The sequence below is a fragment of the Dasypus novemcinctus genome, chromosome 5 (genome assembly GCF_030445035.2).
Source record: "Dasypus novemcinctus isolate mDasNov1 chromosome 5, mDasNov1.1.hap2, whole genome shotgun sequence".
NCBI lineage: Eukaryota > Metazoa > Chordata > Mammalia > Cingulata > Dasypodidae > Dasypus > Dasypus novemcinctus.
In genome coordinates, this window is record NC_080677.1 from 61567957 (window position 1) to 61573956 (window position 6000).

The following is a 6000-nucleotide window of genomic DNA, read 5'->3' on the forward strand; positions in this document are numbered from 1 at the left end:
TACAAGTGGCACTTAGAGATAATGAAAAAGTTCTCATCATCACTCACAATAAGAGAAATGAAAATTCTCTTATAAGAGAATTTATGAGAGAAATAAAACTACCCTGAAAATCCATTTTTCAATAATTAGTTTGGCAAAAATTAATAACTGTGATAGCAAACTGTTGGTAAAGTTATGGAGAAACAGACACCATTGTGAATTTCTGAAAAATGTGTAAATTGGCACAAATACTATCGAGGTGATTTGGCAATGTCTCTCAAAATTATAAATGTAAATGCTGGGAGTTTATGCTACAGATACACCTTGGCACATGTGAGATGATACATGTACAAAGTTTTTCACTGCAGCATTTTTAACAGCAAAATGTTTAAAAGACTGTGACAATCAAGGGAGAAACTAATTAAATGAGTTATGGTACCTCCACACAATGGAATTCTATGACCCTGTTAAAAGAATGAAGACACTCTTTGTAATAATCTCCAAGATACAATATTAAATGAAAAAGCAATGTACTCAACAGTGTATAAAATATGCTACCTTTAAAGTAAGAAAGAGGGAAATAAGTCATATTTGCTTTTATGTGCATAGAGAAACTCTGGAAGGGTTCACAAGAAACCAACAACAATTAACTGAAGATGGAAGAATGGAGTGAGACTTCTCATTCTATAGCTTTTTATAGTTTTGATTTTTAAACCATAGAAATGACTTACCTAATCAAAAAATAAATTTAAGGGAAGCAGATGTGGCTCAAGCAATTGGGTTCCTGTCTACCATATAGGAGGTCCAGGGTTCAATGCCCAGGGCCTCCTGGTGAAGGCAAGCTGGCCCACGTGGTGAGCTGGCCCATGTGGAGTGCTGGCCTGCACAGAGCGCTGCCCCATACAAGAGTGCTGCCCTGTGCAGGAGAGCTGGTGCAGCAAGATGATGCAACAAAATGAAACACAGAGGAGAGATAATAAGAGACAAAGCAGATCAGGGAGCTGAAGTGATGTAAGAGAATGATCGCCTCTCTCCCACTCGGGAAGGTGCCAGTATCAGTTCCTGGAGCTGCCTGATGAGAATACAAGCAGACAGAGCGAATGGACACAGAGAGCAGATAATGGAAGGGGGGAGGGGAGGAATAAATAAATAAATGTTTTAAAAAATAAATAAATAAAAAATAAATTTAAGAAACCAGCAAAAAATTTAGTTTACCAACAACAATAACTAAAGAAGATAATAAACCTTACATCAAACAAACAATCATGAGGATCCAGGGACATCCCAGCTCTATCACGTCTTAGTTGTGTGCCCCCAGAAATGTTACTTAACCTCAATACAGTTCCCACATCTATCAAATGGGGTTACATTTTCTATTGCAAAAGTTTATTACGGAAACTAAATGAAGCAATATATCTGCAGTACCTGGAACCTGGTAGGCATCTAATAAATGTAATTCTTTACCTAACCCCCCCCCTAAAAAAAACTCTTTAAAAAAAACTGTGGGGAAGAGGATTTGGTTCAATGGATAGAGCATCCACCTACCACATGGGAGGTCCAGGGTTCAAACCCAGGGCCTCCTGACCCACGTGATGAGCTGGCCCACATGCAGTGCTGATGCGTGCAAGGAGTGCCATGCCATGCAGGGGTGTCCCCTGCATAGGGGAGCCCCACATGCAAGGAGTGAGCCCCATAAGGAGAGCTGCCCAGCGTCAAAGAAAGTGCAGCCTGCCCAGGAATGGTGCAGCACACACAGAGAGTTGACGCAGCAAGATGACGCAACAAAAAGAAACATAGATTCCAGGTGCTGCTGACAAAATATAAGCGGACACAGAAGAACACATAGTGAATGGAGCAGACAACTGGGGGAGGGGAGTGGGAGGGCAGGGAAGGGGAGAGAAATAAATAAAAAACAAATCTAAAATAAACAACAAAAAAACTGTGAAATACCATTTACTGTGTATTAGAAAATGATGCATCAACTAGTGCAAGATTTAAGTAAATAAAAATATGAGCAAAGAATTTGTAGACTCTTGGAACTTTGATGCTAGAAAGATTCTCAGCGGTTTCTTATCCAACCTTTTCCTTTTAAGATGAAGAAAACGAAGCCCAGGAGGCTTACATGATTCACCCAAGATCACTGACCAAGATGATGCAAAGACTGGTCCTCTAACATCCCAGTTCAACTGTTCCCAGTTATTAAGTTAGGCTGGGCTACTGCTGAGTATTAAATCATGGGGACTGAAGACATGTTCAAGTTCTAACCCCTGGTCCTATGGGTATGGACACATTTGCAAATAAAAACGTTGAAGATGCTATTATTAGTTAAGGTGTGGTCAAACTGAATGAGGGTGGGCCTTAAACCAATATGGCTGACATCATTATAGGCAAAGGAAATTGGATATGGAAATAGAAGCCAGAAATCAGTAGAAGCCAGACATAGGAGAAGCCAGAGGGAGATACCTGTGATGGAGGATTGCCATCACCAGAACACTACAGACATTGGATTAAGTATGCCTTCTGACACTTTGATTTTAGACTTCTAACCTCCAAAACTGTAAGTCAAAAATTTTCTGTTGTATAAGCTATATTTGTCATAGCAGCACTGGCAAACCAAGACGGCTACAAACAACTTGTCCAGAGTAAAAATCACCATATACATTGAAATAGAACAGTTTTAAAAGAGATGTATAGTGATTTCCTCACAAAACTATCACTGATAATACCTAATACAATTCATCTAGTCAATAAAATTGTATTCTTTATTAGGTAGTCATTAAAATATCTGGGAGTAAGTGTTAGGTGTGGAATCATAATACTTATTATTGAGGTTATTTTTTTTTTCTCTCCCCGTCCTCTCCCGCCCCTCAGTTGTCTGCTCTCTGGGTCCATTTGCTGTGTGTTCTTCTGTGTCAGCTTGTATTCTTGTCAGCAGCACCCAGAATTTGTATCTCGTTTTGTTGTGTCATCTTGCTGCATCAGCTCTCCATGTGTACGGCACCACTCCTGGGTAGGCTGCGCTTTCTTTCACGCTGGGCGGCTCTCCTTACTGGTGCACTCCTTGCACGTGGGGCTCCCTACGCGGGGGACACCCCTGTGTGGCAAGGCACTCCTTGTGCGCATCAGCACTGCACGTGGGCCAGCTCATCACGTGGGTCAGGAGGCCCTGGGTTTGAACCCTGGACCTCCCATGTGGTAGGTGGACACTCTATCCGTTGGGCCAAATCTGCTTCCCACTTATTGAGTTTTTAAAATGAATAAAAGGAGGAAAATATTTCTGTATTTTGGCTATGTGAAAGTTAAAATTTCAACCTGACAAAAGACATCAAAAATAAGAAACTTTGAAAAATAAGGTGAATGAGGAAAAAATGACAGACTATGGCAAGCAACAGATCAATACATTTAATATATAATGAACAATTATTACAAATCACCAGGTAAAACATGAATACCTCAACAGAAACTGGGCGAGGACATATACGAGCATGCCCCAGATAAAGAAATACACACAGCCAATAAGCAGAAGGAAAGATTCTCAATCTCACGAACAAATAAAGAATTATATCTTGATGCAGTGAGATGGTTTTTGCCTCTTGGTTTATTAAAGATTGAAAGGAGCAATAATATTCCTCGCCTCAGTTAGAGTGAGGGGAAAGGGGCCCGTTCGTTAGGCTATGGTCACAAGCATAGCATTAACACTGCTTTCCTGAAGGCAACTGGGAAATTTCTATGAAAAATTCTATGAAATTGTTGACCCAGAAATGCCATTGCCATGAATTTATCTTATAAAAACACTTGCATAAGTGTCTAAAGATATTTTTATAAAGATATATATCACAGTCTGAATTGTAACATCAAAAACTAAGAAATAACAAAATGTTCACTCAGTGAAGAATAGTTAAAAGATAAATAGAAGAAGGATGAATTCATATGGCATGCTCTGCTGGTTTAAAAAGAATGAGGTTGCTCTAAATGTACTGTCTGGAAAAGTGCCAATGACACATTAAGTGTAAAGCAAGTTCTAAAGCAATATGTATAAAATAATCTTATTGTGCAAAAGTGTGTGGGTGTTTGAATATACATGGAAGAAAGTCTTACGAAGGACTGTTAGTCATAAGTGAAAGAACCTGGCTGAAACTAGTTAGAGCCAAAAGAGCTGGTTTGGTTCACGTCACTGGGAATCTACGGGTGAAACTAGTGCAAAATACAGTTGGATCTGGAGTCTCAGGTGAAGTCCTGAGTTGTCTCTCCATAGACTCTACTTCCCCCTGTGATTTGTCATCAATCTCTGTCATTCCAGAGAACCACCTCCCTCATGGAGCTGAAGAACACAGCCACTGGGTGCGGTCACCCCTCGGGCTGAAGTGTGGTTTGTTGGCCTGGCGGGGGAGCAGCTGCGGCAGGCCAAGCCGCTGCCCCCATAATAGGGTGGCTGGTCGGACTCACCGCCACCCCCGAAGGGAGCTCGGCATAGGCGCAGAGTGCCCTCGGGTCTCCCCTTCTCGGCAGCCATGCTTCCGCGGCCGCCCCTCCTCCTGGATGGCGCCACACGATGCCTGTGGGGCGGCACCCTTCTTCTTCTTTCTCCCTGCGCAGGCGCAGGGCGGAAAATTCCAGTCTGCCCTTTTCCCCTCCCCCGACAGCAGCAACAGCCAGGCGTGGGCGGAAAAATCCAGTCTGCCCTTTTCCCTCCCCCGACAGCAGCAACAGCCAGGCATGGGCGGGAAACTCCAGTCTGCCCTCTACCCCAGCAACAGCAGCCACCAATCCCTGAACCCTGCCCCTTCCCCCAGCAACAGCGACAGCCAATCCCTAACCACCACCCCTCCCCCGTCCAGTACCTCCCACTGACCTTTCGCCGGCAACCAATCAGAACAGGGCGTGGCTTCGACCAATCAGCCTTCCCCAGCCCCTATAAAACTGTTGCCTCTCCCTCAATAAAGTGGACTTGCGTGTTTACCTTGTCTCCGCGGTAGTTCTTCTGCCGTGCGCCCTCCAGTCCTGAGAGTCCCCGACAAGGGCCTGGCCTCCCTTGTCCCCAGTTCGTCGCCTGCTTCTCCAGGCGACCCCTTTGTCGCCGGCTTTGCCGGGCGACCCCATCAGCCGAACCGCGCAACCCCTGTGAGACCGAACCCTCGTCTGCTGCCGGACCGACCCTTCGTCCCAAGCGGGACCGACCCCTCGTCCCAAGCGGGACCGACCCTTCGTCCCAAGCAGGACCGACCCCTCGTCCAGAGCTGGACCAACCCCTCGTCCGCAGCCAGACCCCACCTCTACCGACCGAGCAAGCCGCCGCAACTGGGAAGCTGACTTCAATTCTTACTAATAATAGAATTATTGGTGGTAAAAACATTAATAGGTCTATTAATAGGCCATTAATAGAATGGCCTGCTAAGTAAGAGAGAGATGTTCCTGCTTCTCCAGTAGGAACCCTGGGCCTTTCCTGAAGCAATCGCTGGAGCCAGAGACAAGGCTCAGACTTCTGCTCCCATCTCGTGGAATAGGGGGGCACAGAGCAGCTCATTCTCCAAAGAAAGGGATTCTGGCAAACAACCATTTCAGGACACCTCCACATCTTTAGTAATAATAACGTTAGGGTGTGGGTTACTATTATAATTTCAAAAATGCCAATGTTGGGGATTTGGGAAATGAGATTTTAAAAAAAAGGAGAGAAACAACACCCAACAGAAGTCCTACCTGGACTCTCTTCTGATCAGGCGCCCCCTTTCACAATTTAAAAGTAACACACACACACACGTACACTCACACTTTTTTCCATTATTTGTTCAAATTGAGGCCTAAGTATTTCTGGGCAGTAACGAAGTTAATTTCTTCTAGAAAGAATACGGGGAAGGAAGTTTTATTGAGGCTGATCCCACCTATTCTGTGAACAAAGAGTGTCTTAGATTCTTGAGAAAAGTGTGGGAAGGGGGCCTTGGGTGCTGCATACGTACTGGAGTCTGCTCCATGTCAGCTCGTCCCCGGGCAACCCTCAGGGCAGAAAGCTCCAGGGCAGGGCCC